Consider the following 19,780-nt stretch of genomic DNA (forward strand, 5'->3'; position numbering starts at 1 on the left):
GATTGTAGAGGAAAATTCGACGTTGCTCAAATTGGACCAAAAATAAATCGTTTATTTTAATTAAAATTGAGGTTTATCGTGTCAGTTTGTTCAGAAATAGAGATATTTAGAATTGAATATGATTTTTCTAAAATGTCTACTTTTGTACAAATTCTTGAAAAACATAAATGTTCTTACTAATTTTCTCCCGGCGCCTCCACCAATTTTACTAACAACTGAGATCTTTTAAAATGATGCACACAAATTCTCTCAGGATGACGGATTTGTGTGTGTTTTACTTCCATTCCTCCAAGTAGTGGATAAAAAAACGATTGTAAAGGAAAAATCGAAGTTTTTGAAACTGAATCAAAAACAACTAATTTGGTTGGACTAAAATTGAGGTTTGAGTTGTTAACTTTGAGCTTTTTTAAAATGCTGCATAGAGAAGTCTATGTTATCAGGAATTTTCTCAAAGTACCAACTTTTTTCTTCTTTTCTTCAAACAACGGAAAAAACAACTATTATTATAGACGAAAAATTGTAAGCTGCCGAAATTGGAAAAATTTGTTTGACACGAATAAAATTGAAGTTTGTTTCGTTAATTTATTCGGATATCGTATGATGTTCTTTATTTATTTTGAAATATCTAATTCCAAAATACATATTTCCTACAAATTCTGGAGAAACAAAAAGTTTTTCTAATTTTAGCCCCGGCGTCTCCACAAAAACGCTTTGTAGAGTTTAATTTTTTCAGAATTTCTCTCAGAATCACGAATTTGTGCTTATTTTTTCCCAGATTCCTCAAACACCGGACTATATACGAAAAATCAAAGTTGCTGAAAATTCTCGAAAAACAAAATTTTTTAAATAATTTTTACCCTGGCGCCTCCACCAGTTTTACTAATAATTGAGATCTTTTTAAAATGCTTTACACAGCGGTCTTCCTTATCAGAAATTTTCTCGGAATCACGGATTTGTGCTTATTTTTTCCTTGTATTCAAACAATGGAAAAATAATGATTATAGAGGTAAAATTGAAGTTCATGAAATTCCACAAAAAAAAAGTGGATTAGCTTGACCAAAAATTTGGTTTTGTTGTGCTAATTCGTTCAGTTATTGACAGATATTTAGAAAAGAGCATGATGAGAGGAGATGAAACATAATTTCATAGAGAACATAAGAAATTAAAAATTTTGTGTTAATTTTTACCCCGGCGCCTCCACCAATTTTACTAAATCTTACAATTGACAGCTTCCTAAAATGTGTTACAGAGAGGGCTATCTTATCACAAATTTTCTCACGTGCACAGATTTTGTGCAATTTTTTTCTCCATTTATTCAAACAAGGAGGAAAACGATAATAGAGGAAACATTCGAAATTACTCAAGTTTGACCAAAAAGTCGCTTTGCTGGACAAAAATTTAGGTTTTTCGTGTTAATTTGTTTAAATATCATGAAGTTGAAAAATGTGCATGATTTCTTACAAATTCTTGAGAAACGAACATTTTTTAGTAATTTATTCCCCAAATTTACTAAGAATTTAGAGCGTTTTGAAGCGGTTTACTAACAGGTCGAACTTGTCAAAAATTTTTAAAAATACAGGAGATGTGTTTATTTTTCTTCCATTTCTTCAAGCAACGAAGAAAACAACGATTACAAATTAAGAATTTAAAATCCTGAATCTGGACCAAAAAGAAGTTGTTTAGTTCGACTAAAGTAGAGTCTTGCTAATTTGTTCAGATATCGTGATAAAAGTATCCATATTTTTTTCTGAAACATAATTTCATATGAAATTTCCTACAAATTCTCGAGATGCAAACATTTTACTAATAACTTAGGTATTTTTAAAATGGTGTACGCAAAGGTTTATCTTCACAGAAAAGGTCTCAAAATCCAAAACGGAAAAAGCAAAAATTATAGACGAAAAATTGTAGTTGTTGAAATTGGACTAAAAAGAATTTGTTTAACTCGACTAAAAATTAAGATTTTTCTTGTTAATTTCAACTCCGGTGGCTACACAAACTTTACTAACAATTTAGGGCTTTTTAATGGGGTACAGAGAGGTGTATCTTATCAGAACTTTCCTCAAGGTACTGAATTTGTGCTTATTTTTTCCACATTTTTTCAATCACTAGAGGAAACAACGACTGTAGACGAAAAATAAAACTTGTTGAAACTGAACCAAAAAGAAGTTGTTTAGCTCAATTAAAATTGAAGTTTGTCGTGTTAATTTGTTCAATTATCGAGATATTTAGAAATAAACATGATTTTTTCCGAGATATCTACTTTCAAACCGAAGTTTGTGACAAATTCTCGAGAAAGAAAAATTTTTTTTAGTAATTTTAGCTTCGGCGCCTCCACCAATCTTACAATCAATTCAGAGCTTTTTAAAACGGTTTACACAAGGTCTATCTTGTCAGAAATTTTCTCAGGATCACAGATTTGTGCTTATTGTTTTTTCTATCAGCTTAAAGAACGAATTATACACGAAAAAATGATGTTGAAATATGGGCAAAAAGAAATTGTTTAACTCGACCAAAAATTTAGACTTGTTGTTTTAAACTGATCATATATTGAGATATCTAAAACTGAGCATGATTTTTTATGCAATATATAATTTTGCACAGAAAATTCTTACAAATTCTCGAACAAAAAAATGTTCTTTCTAATTTTTAGTCCGGCGCTTTCACCAATTTTACTAATAATTGGGAGCTTTTTAAAATAGTTTACAAATAGGTCTGTCTTATCAGAAATTTTCTCAAAACCACGGATTTGTGCTAATTTTTTGTCAATGTCTTTAAACAACGAAGAAAATAACGATTATTCAGGAAAAAGTAAAGGCTTTGAAAATGGACAAAAAAAGTTGGTCAGCTCGGCCAAAAATTTAAGCTTGTCGTATTAATTTGTTCAGATATTGGGATATTTAGAAATAAACTGATTTTTTCTGAAATGTCTGATTTCATACAGAAGGTTCTTACAAGTTCTAGAGAAACAAGAATTCTTTTTACCAATTTTTACCCCGGCGCCTCCAACAATTTTACTAATAATGGAGAGACGCAAAATTGAAGATGTAATTGAACCAAAAAGAATTTGTTTAGATCGACTAAAATTGAGATTTGTCTTGTTAATTTATATCGTGATGTTTAAAGATGTGGATGATGCTTTTGAAATATATAATAATTTCAGAAGTTACTTACAGATTCTCTAGAAACAGAACTGTTTTAAAAATTGTAAACCCGGTGTCTCCACCAATTCTATTAACAATTCTGAGCTTTTTATAAAACTGTTTACAGAGAGGTCTATCTTGCCACAAATTATCTCAGGATCATGAATTTTTGCCTATTTTTTCTCCATTTCTTCAAACAACGGAGAAAATAGCGATTATAGAGGCAAAATGGAATTTCCTAAATTAGACCAAGAAGAGGTTGTTTACTTAGGTGATTTAAAATTGAAGTTTGTCCTGTTAATTTGTTCAGATACCCAGATATTTAGAAAGAAACATGATTTTTTCTAAGAAATCTATTTTCAAACAGAAGTTTCTTCAAATTTTCGAGAAACAAAATTTTTTTTTTACTAATTTTTACCCCTGCGCCTCCACCAATCTTACTAACAATTCCGAGTTTTTTTACACGGTTTACAAAGAGCTCTATCTTGTCAGAAATTTTCGCCGAATCACGCATTTGTGCTTATTTTTGATCTATCTATCGCCAAATAACGCAGAAAACGTCGGCTGCACACGAAAAATCAAAGTTGCTGAATTTAGTCCAAATAAAAAGTAGCTTCACTCGCTTAAAATTGACGGTTCGGTTGTTAATTTATTGAGATATCAGGATGTTTACAAATGGGTAAGATTTCTTCGAAAATATATAATTTTAGAGATGTTTGTCACAGCTTCTCACGAAATATTTTGCTAAAAATTTGGGGCGTTCTGAACTGGCTTAAAAGGACGTTTATCTTTTCAGAAATTTTGTCAGGATCACGGATCGTTACTAATTTTTGCTCCATTTCTTCAAATAAAGATGTTCATGACGATTATAGACGAAAAATAGAAGTTGCTGAAATTCGACCAAAAAATTGTTGTTTAGCTCGATTAAAATTAGGAGTTGTCTCGTTAATTTGTTCAGATATTGAAATCAAAGATGTTCAGGATTGTTTCTGACGTATGTATATAAACTCACATAGAGATTTCTAACAAATTCTTGGGAAAAATTACTGAAATTGGTCGAAAAAGGAATACTTTCGTTAGAGTAAAATTAAAGGATATATTGTAAGTTTATTTAGATATCGTGATATTTAAAGATGTACATGATTTCTTTTGAAATATATAATTTCAGATCGAAGTTTCTTACAAATTCTTGAGAAACCAACATTTTTTACTAATTTTAATCCCGGTGCCTCCACCAATTGTACCAACAATTTAGGGCTTTTTAAGAAGTTTATAGACAGCTCTATTTTTTCAGAATTTTTCTCAGTATGACGGATTTGTGCTTATTTTTTCACTATTTCTTCAAACAACGGAGAAAATAACGACTTTCAAGAAAAATCGAAATCGCCACTAATTTTACTGAGATCTTTACAATGTGGTTTACAGAGAGGTCTACCTTATAACAAATTTTCTCAGGGTCAAGGATTTGTGCTTATTTTTTCCTCGATTTCTTCAAACAGTGGAGAAAAAAAAAACGATTATAGAGGAAAAATAGAAGTTGTTGAAATTGAACCAAAAAGAATCATTTTCGCTCGACTACAATTAAACTTGTTCAGATATGGTAGTGTTTAAAGAAGTACGTGATTTTTTTCAAAATATATAATTTCATACAGAATTTTTTTCCAAATTAACGATAAACAAAATTTTTTGTAATATATACCCAGGCGCCTCCACCAATTTTACTAACAATTTAAAGTTTTTTGAATTACTTTATCAGAACTTTGCACAAGGTTACGAACTTATGCTTCCTTTTTCTTCATTTCTTCAAACACCTATTATAGACGAAAAATTGGAAGTTGGCGAAATTGGAAAAAAGAATTTGTTTAGCGCGAATAAAACTAAAGTTAGTTGTGTTAATTTATTCAGGTATCGTTAGATTTAAAGATGTTCATTATTTCTTTTGAAATGTATAATTTCAAACAGAAATTTCCTACAAATTCTCGAGAAACAAAAATTTTTTATAATTTTAGCTAGCCCCGGCGCCTCCACCAATTTCACTAAAAATTTAAAACCCTGTAAAAACGCTTTGTAGATTTTCATTTTTTCAGCATTTCTCTCAGAGTCACGAATTTTTGCTTATTTTTCCCAGATTTCTCAAACACCGGAAAAAAAACAACTATATACGAAAAATCAAAGTTGAAGCTGAAATTGGACCAAACAAAACTTTAGCTCAATCGTGTTAAATATAATAACAAGCAAATGTGCATCATTTCTTCTGAAATATATAATATGACATGGAAATTTTTATATATTTTCGAGAGAAACTAAAATTTAAAAAAAATTTTACAAATTTATACCCCGGCGCCTCCACCAAGTTTACTAACAATTTGGAGCTATTCTCAAGATCACGAATTTGTGTTTATTTTTTCTATATTTCTTCCAACAACGCACAAAATAACGATTGTAGAGGAAAATCGAAATTGCTGAAATTGGACCAAAAACAATTTGTTTAGGTTGACTGAAATTGAGGTTTGTCGTATTAATTTGTTCAGATAAAGTGTTTATTGTCCAGGTACTGCTATTATTTTCCAGTGGTTAGTTTTTCCATTATATTTGCCAAAATGCTTTATTAATGACACTAAATAAAATACAACACTTGCAAGCAAAGTTTTAAATTTTCAATAGAAAATTAAATGGGATGTGCTGCCAGAGCTCGACTTGGGATGCAGAAAATACGACCCTAAATATTGATTTCATAAATAGTAGACAGAGTTTCCAAGATCCATAACAGTCAGCAAATTTTGCGGTATTCTATCTGATGTAATTGAACGACTAACTTCCTAGACGACGACGACTCCGAAATCTAAAAAGAATGTGATGTAACAATTCGTAAATTAAAAAAAAATATTCCGGAAATTTCGTTACTCCAGCGTGCAGCACGCAAATCTTTCGTTTATGTTTACAATTTTTAATCAAACATCGTCGAAAACATCGTCGAAAACAACTTAAAAGAGGAATATTTTGGTAGCCGAAACTTATAAAATCCAGGTAGTGGGTCCATCAGCCTTCAAGCCCTTGCTTGAGGGGTGGGTTTGTTATTCATCCATCTCCACTCCAAGGTTTTGTTGAGGCATTTTACGCTTCTTTCCTTTATAAGCGTTTTATATTTGTAAAGTTGGAGTTACAAACAAAACGTTCCGTTTCGTTGTGTTGCCGTTTATTTTCAACTTTACTACTTTCCTTAATTGACTGAAGGGTCGAGAGCCAACGTCTTACGGAAATTTTATTTATGTAGTGCGTCGAGCTTGCACCAGTGGGTGTCGCCATCCTGCGCTTTAGTTTTCTCTTATTTCGGAAATTTATTGGCAAATATTTCGCTCCGGCGAACTTTGTTGGCTACATTATCCACAAAACATACGTTAGTGGTTTTAATGTGGCAATTAGCACGAAACTGAAATTAAGCCAGGGACTGTGCCGACACACACATCAACGCGAAATAATCGACAAGGACAGATTTACGCAAAAGGAGAACCATATAAATTAAGGAGATAACTCGAATGTTTGTGGCTGCGCGAAATTCCCGAACGAGCTCAATGTTCTCGAACTCCCGTTTTCTAATTTCCTAAAACCAGATCAAACACGCTTTTATGTTCGCGTGTAAACAAAAATAAAGCTCGACCACATAATAAAAACTTTTTTGATTGGCTACATTATGTTCGCTCTTATTGTGAGGGGAACACCGCATTTAACCTGCGAAACACCGCAATTAAAAAAATATTACCATAATAACTCATTCACAGGCCGCCGTAATAGGGGAAAATCGCGGCAATAAATTTATTAAAAACACATTCCGGGAGCGAAATATAAGGTGGCCAAACCGGGGGGCGTAATCTTCAATTTCACAAGGGATTTCAGTAGAACCGCGTCATACGTCACGTAATGTTTGGAAAACGCGAAATCACATTGGTTTACTTTAATTTCGGGCGTTTCCGGCGCGGATTTAAAAGCGAGTTGAAGCTCAATATTTGAGGAGACGTTGACGCTGTTTAAATACTTTGAAGATGCTTGCAGCTTGATATTAAAATTTAAGTTGACGAACGCTTTGATTTTACACTTAATTTGTTTTAGGTTCGGCTTGTGACAAGGTTTTAGCGGATGAGGAAGCCTCGGGGGATGTTTGGATTTTTCAGCGACGTTTTTTCGAAGCCACGACCGAATCGATTACGGAGTACAGTTAATTGAAGCAAGTGTGTCGGTGGTGATTTTTTCTGAAAGAATTTTAACGCGTCGAATTTATCTCGGTTTTCAGCGATAATTAAACCAATCATTTGTGTCCCAGAAGACAAAAAAGACACATAAGAGTCGTTTCATTGTTTTTTTTTTACTATAAAACGAACCCTAGTTATTCCACACATGCTAGCATTTTTCATCTTTATGAAAATATATCTTGCTAATTTACTTTTTTTTTTAATGATACTGTATATATTTTTTTAAGTACTCGAGCTTCATTTTCTGAATTTATTAATGTATCATATTTTATTTACCTATATCCCGCCACTGTCTATGATTCGAACGCATTATGTTACGAAAATACACTTGTTTATGTTTCGTCCGGACTTTTCTTATCTTCAACAGATGATAGGAGACGAATTAACAATTGCTCAGGATTTTGGTTCAGTAATAGGAAATTTTCAATGTCTGATTTTAGTGATTTTTTACTAGTTGGAAAGTGAATATTTCCATTATCTGCCCGTAAGTCTGAGAAGTGTATACCTTCAGTATACAGGGTGTTAAAATTGTAGTTCTTCATCGCAGGATTTTCGTCATAGGCAAGAAATATATCAAATCTGATGTGGCTGGACAAAAATTGCAACCATTCAAACATATAAATTTTTACTCTTGAACTAAATACATGTTTTATTCGGGTTTTGTAACTCGTAGAATACGAAAATGAACGTTTCCCGTTTCCGTAGTGACGTATATTGTTTCATTGAGGATTCTATTAAACTAGCGATTTCCGAAACTAATGGATCGATTACTTACAAATTTCAGAGGGAGTTTACGATTATCGTGGAGGTGATAAAACGTGTACCCAATTCATCCACCCCCACAAGATGTTGATGGCGTCATCTCAAAAATCGAAGAAAAAAAATCAGTCTAAAATTATTTAGAAAACTAAGGACAATCAAACAACTCCCGCTTTTTTAAATAAATTATAAAAGTTGATTTTGGCCAATTTTGTTTTTTTTTTGTGACAACCCCTAAAGGTTAAAATAAATATATCTGCGGGCGGACTATTAAAATTTTATTAAGACGTCATCAATATTTCAGTAAGAACAAGAAAAAAGGTGATGGAGTACAATAAACGCGTCAAATAAAAGCAACAAACAAAAAGTGACAAACAAGTGACAAAAAAAGGGGACAAAAAGCGATAAAAAAATAGCAAAAAATAAATACGAGAAAAAAGGTAAAAAAACAAAACTAAAAAGGTGACAAAAGTTGTAAAGAAAGTCGAAAAAAAAAGAGGATAAAAAAACAATAAAGTGGAGACAAAAACGCAATAAAAAATTACAAAAAAAGATAAAAAGGGACAAATAAAAAAATATATAGTAACTGGCCAATATCGGTCGAAAAACATCATTCTTTTTGCATGAACAGCAAAAACTATAAAAAAACTACAAAAAAAAAGAAAAAAAAGGGCAAAAAAGGCAATAAAGAAAGGTGACAAAGAAGGAAACAAAAAATATGACAAACAGAAACAAGAAAAAAAAAACAAAAAAAAACAATTAAAATAAAATGTGACAAAAAACAAAGAAGGAAAAATGGAAACACAAGAAAGGAAAAAAAGCGACAAAAATAGGTATGAAAAAGAGAAAAAAGGACTACAAATAAAAAAGGTGACAAAAGGGCAACAAAACGTGAAAAATTATGGTAAAAAAGGAATAAAAATGGGGATAAGGATGCAATAAAAATAGCGATAAAAAGGTACACAAAAAGGAAAACTTGATAAATAGCACATGTGGGAACGAAACAAAGCGATTAAAAAGAACGACCAAAAAAAGATAAAAAGCGACAAACATGGATACGTAAAAGCGTAAAAAAGGTCGACAAAAGTGATAAAAAAGTCGATAAAACGAAGATAGACAAAAGGGTATAAAAAAAAGGCAACAACAAAAAGGCGATAACAAAGAGGATCAAAAAAGACGGGTAAAAAAGAGGTTAAAAGGCTATACGAAAAGGGGTCAAAATAAGCGATAAAAAAATTGCCACAAACATGTGACAAAATAGCGGTAAATAAAGCGACAAAAAGGAAACAAAACATCATAAAGATTCATAATTTTTTTAACAATAACAACAAAAGCTATAAACAAAAAACAATAGAAAAAGACAAAAACGAGCGAAGACAAAGCAGTTAAAAAAGATGATAAAAAAAAGGGCACAAAAAACGCGACAAACAAAAGCAACAAGAAAAAGGAAGCAAAAAGATAAAAAATATACTAAAAAAAGAGAAAACAAGAAAGGCAAGAAAAATGAGATCCAAAAAGTAACACAAAATGGATACGAAAAAAGTTAAAAAATGGGGATAAAATGGATAAAGCATAAAAAATAACAAAAAAGTGGAATAAATAAAAATGTGACAAAAAAATAAAAAACCCTATGCCACATTCGAACGTGCGCGGTTTTCACTTTACAAGTCTGAAAGCGAACTCTCGGAAGTATTAGTTAGGGGACAACCATATAGGAACTCCCGTCCTTTTATAAAATTTAATCCAACTGACGATGAAAAATTTTGAAGAGATCATCATCACATTGATATGGAATTTTGGTTAGCATTTGACCGTCCACACTATACTTTTAACATACATATAAAATTTGACAACAATCGGTTCGGTAGTTTCGGAGAATAACTGTCTAATAAAAATCTGGACAGACGGCAGACAGACAGACAGACGGAAACAGGAGACTGATTTTCCGCAATCTAGGGATCATTTCACATCTAGAAAATGTTAAAGTAGTCATAAGTAAAAAGTTCAGTCAAGTAAGGTCAGGTCAGGTCAGATCCGGTCAGGTCATCATTCTTTTAGTAGGAACAGCAAAACTACAAATAAACGACAAAAAAAGAAAAAAAAGGAAAAAAAAAGCAGTAAAAAAGGTGATAAAGAAGGAAAAAATGCGACAAACAGAAAGAACAAAAAAATGCGACGAACAAAAACGATTAAAAAAAATGACAAAAAAAAGCAAGAAAAAAAGATGACAAAAAAACACAGAAGAAAGATAAAACGGGGAATAAAAAAAGGCAATAAATAAACGTAACAAAAAAAGGGTACAAAGCGGCAAAAATTGGTATGAAGAAGAGAAAAGAAAAACGACTACAAATAAACAAGATGATAAAAGGGCAGCAGAAAAGTGACAAAAAAATCGAAAATTAGGGTAAAAAAAATACCAATAAAAAAAATACAAAAAAAGGAAAAAATGGGTAAAAGCAACAAAAAGTAAAAAAGACGATAAAAGAGGTGGACAAAAAAAAAGCGATTAAAAAGAGCGATCAAGAAAGATAAATAGCGACAAAAATGGATACGTAAAAGGAAAAGGGTAATAAAAGAGCGACAAAAGTGATTAAAAAGTCGATAAAACGAAGATAAATAAAAGGCGATAAAAAAAGGGGACAAAAAAAGGCGATAACGAAGAAAGTCAAAAGAGCTGGCTTAAAAAAGGGGTTAAAAGCCTATACGAAAAGGGTTAAAAAAAAACGTTAAAAAATTGCTACAAAAATGTGACAAAATAAAGGTGAATAAAGCGACAAAGAGAAAAGAAAACATCATAGAAATTTTTATTTTTTTTTAGCAATAACAATAGAAGCTATAAAAAAAAACAATAGGTAAAAAGACAAAAACGAGCAAGCAGTCAAACAAAATAATAAAGAAGCGCACATAAAACGCGACAAACAAAAGCAACAAGAAAAACGACGTAAAAAGTTAGAAAAAAGCAAAAAAGTCAAAGAAAACAGCAAAAAAGAAAAAGACAAAAAATATGGTAAAAAAAAGGGAGAACAAAAATGCAAGGAAAATGAGATCCAAAAAGCAACACAAAATGGATACGAAAAAAGGTTAGAAAAAGGCGATAAAATGGATAAGGGGATAAAAAACGACAAAAAAATCGAACAAATAAAAATGTGACTAAAAAACAAAAAACCCAACGCCACATTCGAAAGTGCGCGATTTTCACCTTACAAGTCTGAAAGTGAACTATACTCTTAACACACATATAAAATTTCACAACAATCGGTTCGGTAGTTTCGGAGATTAACTGTCTAATAAAAATCTAGACAGACGACAGACAGACAGACGGAAACGAGAGACTCATTTCTCGTATTGTAGGAGTCATGACACATCGAGAAAATGTTAAAGTAGTCAGTCGCCCGATGAACTCAATTACAATACTTCCTTAGAAGTAAGTAAAGGGCTTAATTTTTGGCTTGTTTTTTCATAATATACATAGTATTCTTTGAACAACACGATACTCGAAAACATGTTTTCAATTTCTTCGAGAGAAATAAGGATTTTGTAATTAAGCTCCGCTTTCTTGGCTCACTACGGTTAAAAAAATCATCACAATTGAGATAGGGCGGGTGGGCGGGCCTTAATTTAACCTTTTTCCTTAATATGTGTGGTTGTCTTTTCACAACAAGAAACTTAAAACATGTTTAATATGGCAAATTTGTATAGGGAAATATCGTTTTTACAATTACGCTCCTCCCATCAGTTTAATAACAAATGAAAAATTCATCACGATTGAGATCGAGACGGATGGGTGGGGCTTGTCTTTTGGTTTTCTTTTTTATTAACTTAATTACTTAAGAACATATTTCATATGGTAATTTCTCGTAGAAAAATACAGATTTATAATTAAAACCCGCCCCTCGGTTTACGACGAATAAAAAAAATCATCACAATTGACACAGGGTGGGTGGGCGGGGCTTACATTTTGCCTTTTTTTTTCTTAATATACATAGCCACCTTTTCACAACAAGAAACTTAAAACATTGTTAAAATGGTACATTTTTGCAAGGAAATCTGAATTATGGGGCGGAGGCTAATCTAAAATCGATATTTCCTTATACAAATTTTCCATTTTAAACATGTTTTAAGTTTCATGTTGTGAAAAGAAGTCTACACGTATTAAAACAAAACGGCAATATATAAGTAAAAAGTTCAAGTATAGTAAGGTCAGGTCAGGTCAGGTCATGTCGAATAGTGTGACGTTAGGTTAAGACGAGTCGGGTCAGGCCAAGTCAAGTCTGAGCAGGTTCATTATTCATTAATTTATTAATTTTCAACCTTCACTTAGTGAAATCGGATCTATAAACAGAAATTTTAAATGTTGCAGGGGTAGAGCAGCAATTGACTTAATAGAAGATATTTTGATGTTTTTGTAATTTTTTTAAAAATCGATAATTATTTTCAACGTTTAAAACAAAAAAAATCTTCTACAGAGAGTTACTACGAGTTGTAACAATATTGTGAATAAACACATGTTAAAATAATATAATTAATTTGTTGCTTATTAAATATTATTTAATTATTATTTTAATGAATTTTGTCTGCAGTATAAAATAATTTATGAAGTTACAGTTCATTAAAATAAAATTTATTACTTGAGAATCCATTTTTCTTCTAATATATACCTAAAAATTCGGTAATAATTATTTTCTGGTTATAATTCTTACATCGCGAAAGGAGAAGGAAGTACTGTAATTCAGGCCATCTAGCGACTTGCTCCTATCATGTTTCCTCGACGTTTCATGACCCCAAGAGTACGAAAAAAATGATCTCCCGGTGCCATTTGTCTGTTTCTTGTCTGTCGTCTGTGTGTCATCTGTGTCGATTTTTATTAATCTCCAAAACTACTTGACCAATTGTTGTCAATTTTTTTATGTGTATTAGGAAATTTATCCTTGTAACGCAACAATTTGATGACGTCTGCGCATTATGTTGCGTAATTAACATTAGCTACATTTTACGAAATAATGTTAGATTTGTTTACTATTATTTTTGTACATTGTTTAATCCATCTAGTTATTTAGGGAGATTATACGAAGATCCAACAGCCCAGCGGAGTTTAATACGGAATTCCGGAGGGCCGCACTTCAAAAATTATATTCTTTAAATTCTAAAACTAGTCCTTTCCTCTGTTTTTGTAAATAAAATCAATCAAATTTGATTTTCTTTTAACACAGACGCTTGTTATCTAAACGTGCTAATAGTAAAATCACCTGTGAGTCTCAGAAAATAATTCAGTGGGACACATTTTGAACACACTATAAAATTAAAACTTAAAAAGATGAAACATTCTTATTGAATTTTTAATAAATGTGATAAAACTGAGGGTAATATATAACCATCCCTGTAGCCAATATTGCATAATTGACGATTTTCATGTTATTTCTGCACGTATTTTGTACCCCAGTAAGATTGTTTACTTATCATGACTAAATCTATAATGTAAATTTAAATTTCGTCTTAAACTGATTTAATATGCAAACCTGCTCAGCTGTTCAAAGCATCCAGAACGAGGTGGAAAGAACGAGAACACAAATCTTGGCTGCTAACTACAAGGCTGTCAAAATAACTAAATTTATTTAGATGATTTTTAAAATAAACACGTTTCTAATATGCTATTTTCGCCGAATTTACCAACCCAGACAATGTGACCACCATCAGAAGCCCGTTTTCAGTTTTGTAGAGCTAATCCTGAAAACCACTTCGGTCACGGACTGGATTGAAACCTTTTGAATTCATTTTAGACGTGGCTTTGACGAAGTACTTCACCAATTCAATCTTGGTTGGCAGTTGCGCTAGATATAAAATGTAAAATGTGCAGCAACAGAGCGATTATCCCAAACCAATAAAAACCAACATAATTTTATAACCCTTTCTTGCATAGCATAACCATCAACATTTCGATTATCGTAATTGAAATGAGCGATAAAATAGGAAACTTTAATGATCCTTTATAATTTCCGTAGTGAATAACGGTTTTAAACCCGCTGTGAGGAATCGATGGCGAGGTTCCAATCTGGCTGACGTTGACTGATTCCAGCATTTTTAACCGCAATTAAGTGACATTGCGTCATTGTAGACATTAGCGAACTACTATTAGTTTTTCTCATATTTGAAATTATCGCTATTATCAGTGCAGTTAAAAGTGACGAATTCACATTATCTGTTCTAGATTTGGCAAAAAAGCCCTTTTATCCGACATGCATACGTATAAGAGCTGTAACATATGGTTTCGGAGTTTAATGAAGCGAAAATCTTGTGTAGACTGAAGGAGTGTTGGGAGGCCATTAACGAGATGGATCGACGACATCTCCTGAATTCAAGTAAGCAGCCAAGACAGTTTAAGAAAAAACACGGAGAGGCGAAAAGAACTAGAAGCGCTAATGCATATTAATTTAAAAAAACACACATCCTATGAACCGTTCACGATGTTTTTAGACAAAAATGTGACAAACGTGGAAATATTTTATCTCAACTTAAGTCACGTAAAGAAAGTGTTTCTTAAAGCTCATTTGAGGATCCAAGCCTTCCGAGAAGCGTTACCGGATTGTCCACTGCCTCCAGAACCTGTTCTGACAAGATTGGGGTCATTACAAGGCGAAAATGTAGAAAATATTTGAAAATGTAACCCACTGAAATTTCTAATTTTAATCTAATAATGCCAAATTGCCAGATTTACTTGGCCAAACTTCGTCTAAAAACACCCCGAACGATATACAGTTTGCGTTCCTCAGTTACAAAATCTGGAACTCCATATCAACTACAATGTAATTTTAGTCAGTTCTAGCTATTAATTTTATAACCAATTAGAGTTATGTCGGAATCTGCACGTTAAGGAGGCCGTAACTATTTCATTACCTCATGCTCTAGAACGTCTTCATCGCTGTCAATAAATTTCGTCGCCTAACAGTTTTAGTTCTGATTACCAGCACTAAACCGTCGATTAGACAAACCTAGCACGCCCGCTAGAAAAATTCCGACCTAATTGGCATACAGCATTCCAATTTCCCCAACATTATCCAGTCAATCCGAATTAAATCTCTTCCTCCGAGCAGCAAAGCCGTCATCAATGGAATCGCGAAAGAACTTACGACTTCCGCTTTGATTCGATTCAGTTTTCCAATTTTCGCTTAGTAAACACATCTTCGACCGGCACCATCTTCATCCCGATAACGGTAAGTGACAAGAATTGAGAGCAGACGCTCTCGACTTTTAATTTCCTGTCAAGTGGCCGGCAATATGTGATTGAAACGATTTTATGGTCGCTGCCGCCGATTTATTAAGATTTCCGCGGAATTTTCGCACGTTCTCTATCTCTGGTTTAATATGGCGCTACCTCCGACCGGGTGTCGCGATGGTGGGGCGATTTATCATTTTCAGAAACACGGATTTTTCGCCAAATCCACTTTCCGAGCGTTTTTGCAGTTGTTGTTGTTTTAAAGCGAGTTAGTTCATTCGTTTTCCGAGACGGATCCTGCTGGGAGACGTCTCGGTGTCTGTGGTTAAATTGCCGCATTACCTTTGTGGGGGCGGGCGAGGGAAGTGGGGCGACATACCTGGAAAAAAAAAAAATAGATGTCAGCTTTTGTTTCAGCAAGGCAAAAGAGGAGTTGATAAATTTGAAGGTTTAACTGATATGATGAAACTAAAAAATAATGTTCTAAGCGCATAACATCAGCTGCATTTTTTTATGTATAAGTTAATTAAATCTAGATATTGCTTTTGTAATAATATGACAGTATTTTTTTCAGTAACACTGAAAGTTTGTGGCCCTTGTTGTTGTTTCCTGATTTTACAAAGTCATATACTTAGATGCCATTTTATGATATCCCTTATATGTTAAAACAAAGATATGTATATAATATTCAAGTAAAGGTAAAGAAGCGTGCTACGCGTTGTTTCAAGTGAGTTTTTTTTATAATGACGTCACCAACTTTTTGCAAGAACATCTACGTCAATTTGTATAGATGCAGTGTAATACTAATAATAACGGTACTTAATCAATAAAATAACGAAACAATTTAATGACGTCAGCCATGTGTAGTACCAGAGGTACAACTGAACTGAAAACCATTCCTAAGTACTCGTACTTTAAAACAAACGCGATAACACTTGTCAAGCTGTGCAGGTGAGAGTGAAACAGAAAACTAAACTAAACGACTAGCACTTCGGGAAAGTACATTCCAAAGGTTTCGAGAGATGCTGTCCCCTGGTCTGAGTTACTGAAAATATAGGACTAGAACTAGAATTAATGAAATATCGAGAGCGAGCGCTATATTTTAGGTTTACTAAAAAATAAAGAGATCCAGTGAATATGAAGTATTTTTTTAAGTTCTTCGAATTTCGAAATCAATTTATTTGTAAATCCCAAGTAATTTTAATGATTGTTGATACGATAAAAATGTCATTAAAACAATTTTTGTAAATTAACAGAAATTGAGTTTGGAGCACTTGCACTTCTTTAAATCTTTTGCAAAATCCATATTTCCTTGCAAAAACATACCATTTTAGATATGTTTTAAGTTTCTTGTCATTGAAATAAGTCTACACATATTTGGAAAAATAGGCAAAGTGTAGCCCCGCCCACCCGCCCTATCTCAATTGTGATGATTTTTTTTATTCGTCGTGAGTCAAGGTGGCGGAGCTTAACTGCAAAATCCTTATTTCTATACAAAAATTATAAACATGCTTCTGAGTATCGTGTTGTTCAAAGAATACCATGTATATTAAGAAAAAATTAAAGCAAAGAATAAGCCCCACCCATACTTGCCCTGATGTAAATATGTAGTAAGGAAGTTTTTTTTCATTCGCTGCCAGACCTAGGGGCGGAGCCTAATTGCAAAATCCATATTTCCCTACAAAAATTCATCAGTTTCTAAGAATAAAAAATCATCACAATTTTGATGGGGTGGGTGGGCGGGGTTTATATTTTGCCCTTTTTTCTTAAAATATAGTATTCTTTGAACCACACGATACTCAAAAACATGTTTTTATTTCTTGTAAAGAAATAAGTTTTTTGCAGTTAAACTCCGCCCCCTTACTTTACGACGAATAAAAAAAAAACCAACACAATTGAGATAGGGTGGGTGGGCGGGCTTATATGTATTTTGTCTTTTTGTTTGAATATGTGTAGACTTCATTTTCACAACAAGGAACTTAAAACTTAAAATGGAAAATTTGTCTAAGGAAATATCGATTTTGCAATTAGGCTCTGCCCCATAATTTCAAAATCCATATTTACTTGCACAAATGTACCGTTTTGAACATGTTTTAAGTTTCTTGTTGTGAAATGATGGCTATGCATATTAAGAAAAAAACAAAGGCAAAATATAAGCCCCACCCACCCGCCCTATCTCAATTCTGATGATTTTTTTTATTCGTCGTAAGCCGAGAGGCGGAGCTTAATTGTAAAATATTTATTTTTCTACGAGAAATGACCATGTGAAATATGTTCTATACAAATTTAAGATTTTAAACATGTTAAATAAGAAATCCTGGAGAAATATCACAGTAATTATTATTGGACAAAAAATGTGGATATTGTTTTCCCATTTGATGACATAAATATCTCATTTTTTACTAATAGATCAAAAAATTTTTGTCTGATGAGTATTAATATTTTAAGCAAAAATTGACAAGTTTATTATTGCACACAAGTCTAATTGAATTTAAAAAATTAAAACCCATTGGATAAAAATAATAACAAGTATTAATTTATTGCAATAACTGTGATCAGTGACCTAAATTAAATAGCTTTCTACAGAGGTCATATATAACAAGTAGCCCCACTCACCCACCCTCTCTTCCTTCTAGTTACTGAAAATATTGTTCAATCTTATCTTACCTAGTACTAGCCCCGCCCACCAGCCCTTTATGTATTTAGAGTTCATGTTATTGGCCAAAATTAGTTTTATCTTGACATGTACTATCCCCACCAGACCTTTATTTCCTTAGTGGGTATGTCATTTGCCAAAATTAGTTTTATCTTACCAAGTACTTACCCCGCTCACCCGCCCTTTATTTTCTCAGAAGATATGTCATTTGCCAACATTAGTTTTATCTTAACGTATGCTATAGCCGTCCACCCGCCCTTTATTTTCTTAGAGAGTATGTCATCTGCTAAAATTAGTTTTATCTTATCAAGTACTTACCCCGCCCACCCGCCCTCTATTTTCTTAGTAACTATGTCATTTGCCAAAATCAGTCTTTTCTTAACGTATATTATCCCCGCCCACCCGCCCATTATTTTCGTACAAAGTATGTCATTTGCTAAAATTAGTTTTTTCTTAGTAAGTACTTACCCCGCCCACCCGCCCTTTATTTTCTTAGAAAGTATGTCAAATGTCAAAATTAGTTTTATCTTAACATGTACTATCCCCGCCCAACAGCTCTTTATCTTCTTAGAGGGTATATCATTTGCCAAAATTAGTCCTAACTTAACGTGTACTATCCCCGGTCACCCGCCCTTTATTTTCTTAGAGAGTATGTCATTTGCCGAAATTAGTCTTATCATAACATAGACTATCGCCGCCCACCCGCCCTTTATTTTCTTAAAGAGTATATCATATGCCAAATTCAGTTTTATCTTAGCAAGTCGTTACCCCGCCCACCCGCCCTTTATTTTCTTAGAAGGTATATCATTCGCCAAAATCAGTCCTATCTTAGCAAAAATTAAAACCCCGCCCACCGCCCCTTTATTTTCTTAGAAGGTATTTCATTTGCCAAAATCTTAAAATCTAAAAATGGAAAATTGAGAAATTGAAAACTGAAAAATCAAAGACCGGATAATCGAAAAATCGAGAATCGAAAAATCAAAAAAACAAAAAATTGAAAAATCGAAAATCAAAAAATCAAAAATTCTTAATATTGAAAATTCTAAATATCGAAAATTCAAAAATCACATCTGAAAGTAAAATCAGCGAGAAATAAAAAAAGTGAAAGAAGACAGAAGGATGTAGGGCGAAAATGACGAAAAGGACGAAATAGTAAAGGACGAAGGACGAAAAGGACGAAGAACAAAATTGACGAGAAACGAAAAGGACGGAAAGGACGAAATTGACAAAGGACGAAAAGGACGAAGGACGAAAAGAATGAAGGATAAAAAGGACGACGGACCGAAAGAACGAAAAGGAGGAAGGACGAAAAGGACCAAGGACGAAAAGGACAAAGGACGAAAATGACGAAAAGGACGAAGGACGAAAGGAACGAAATTGACGAAGGAGGAAAAGGACGAAAGACGAAAAAGACGAAGGATGAAAAGGACGAAAGACGAAAAGGACGAATTACGAAAAGGACGAAGGACGAAAACGACGAAATTGACGAATGAGGAAAAGAACGAAAAGGACGAAGGACGAAAAGAATGAAGGATAAAAAGGACGACGGACCTAAAGAACGAAAAAGAGGAAGAACGAAAAGGACCAAGGACGAAAAGGACGAAGGACGAAAGTGACGAAAAGAACGAAGGACGAAAATGACGAAAAGAACGAAGGACGAAAAGAACGAAATTGACGAAGGAGGAAAAGGATGAAGGACGAAAAATACGAAGGATGAAAAGGATGAAAGACGAAAAAGACGAATTACGAAAAGGACGAAAGACGA

The 19,780-nt window shown here is 33.0% G+C and overlaps 1 protein-coding gene across 9 annotated transcripts in view; it reads right to left on the reverse strand.

The window, feature by feature from the left end:
• LOC135128588 (disks large 1 tumor suppressor protein) overlaps positions 1-19,780 on the reverse strand; it is a 1,417,771-nt gene that overhangs the window by 751,224 nt on the left and 646,767 nt on the right. The gene's annotated exons all lie outside the window — the stretch shown is intronic.

This window comes from Zophobas morio, unplaced genomic scaffold, assembly GCF_036711695.1.
Source record: "Zophobas morio isolate AGI-343-1 ecotype UQ-CSIRO unplaced genomic scaffold, CSIRO_AGI_Zmor_V1 ptg000014l, whole genome shotgun sequence".
Lineage (NCBI taxonomy): Eukaryota > Metazoa > Arthropoda > Insecta > Coleoptera > Tenebrionidae > Zophobas > Zophobas morio.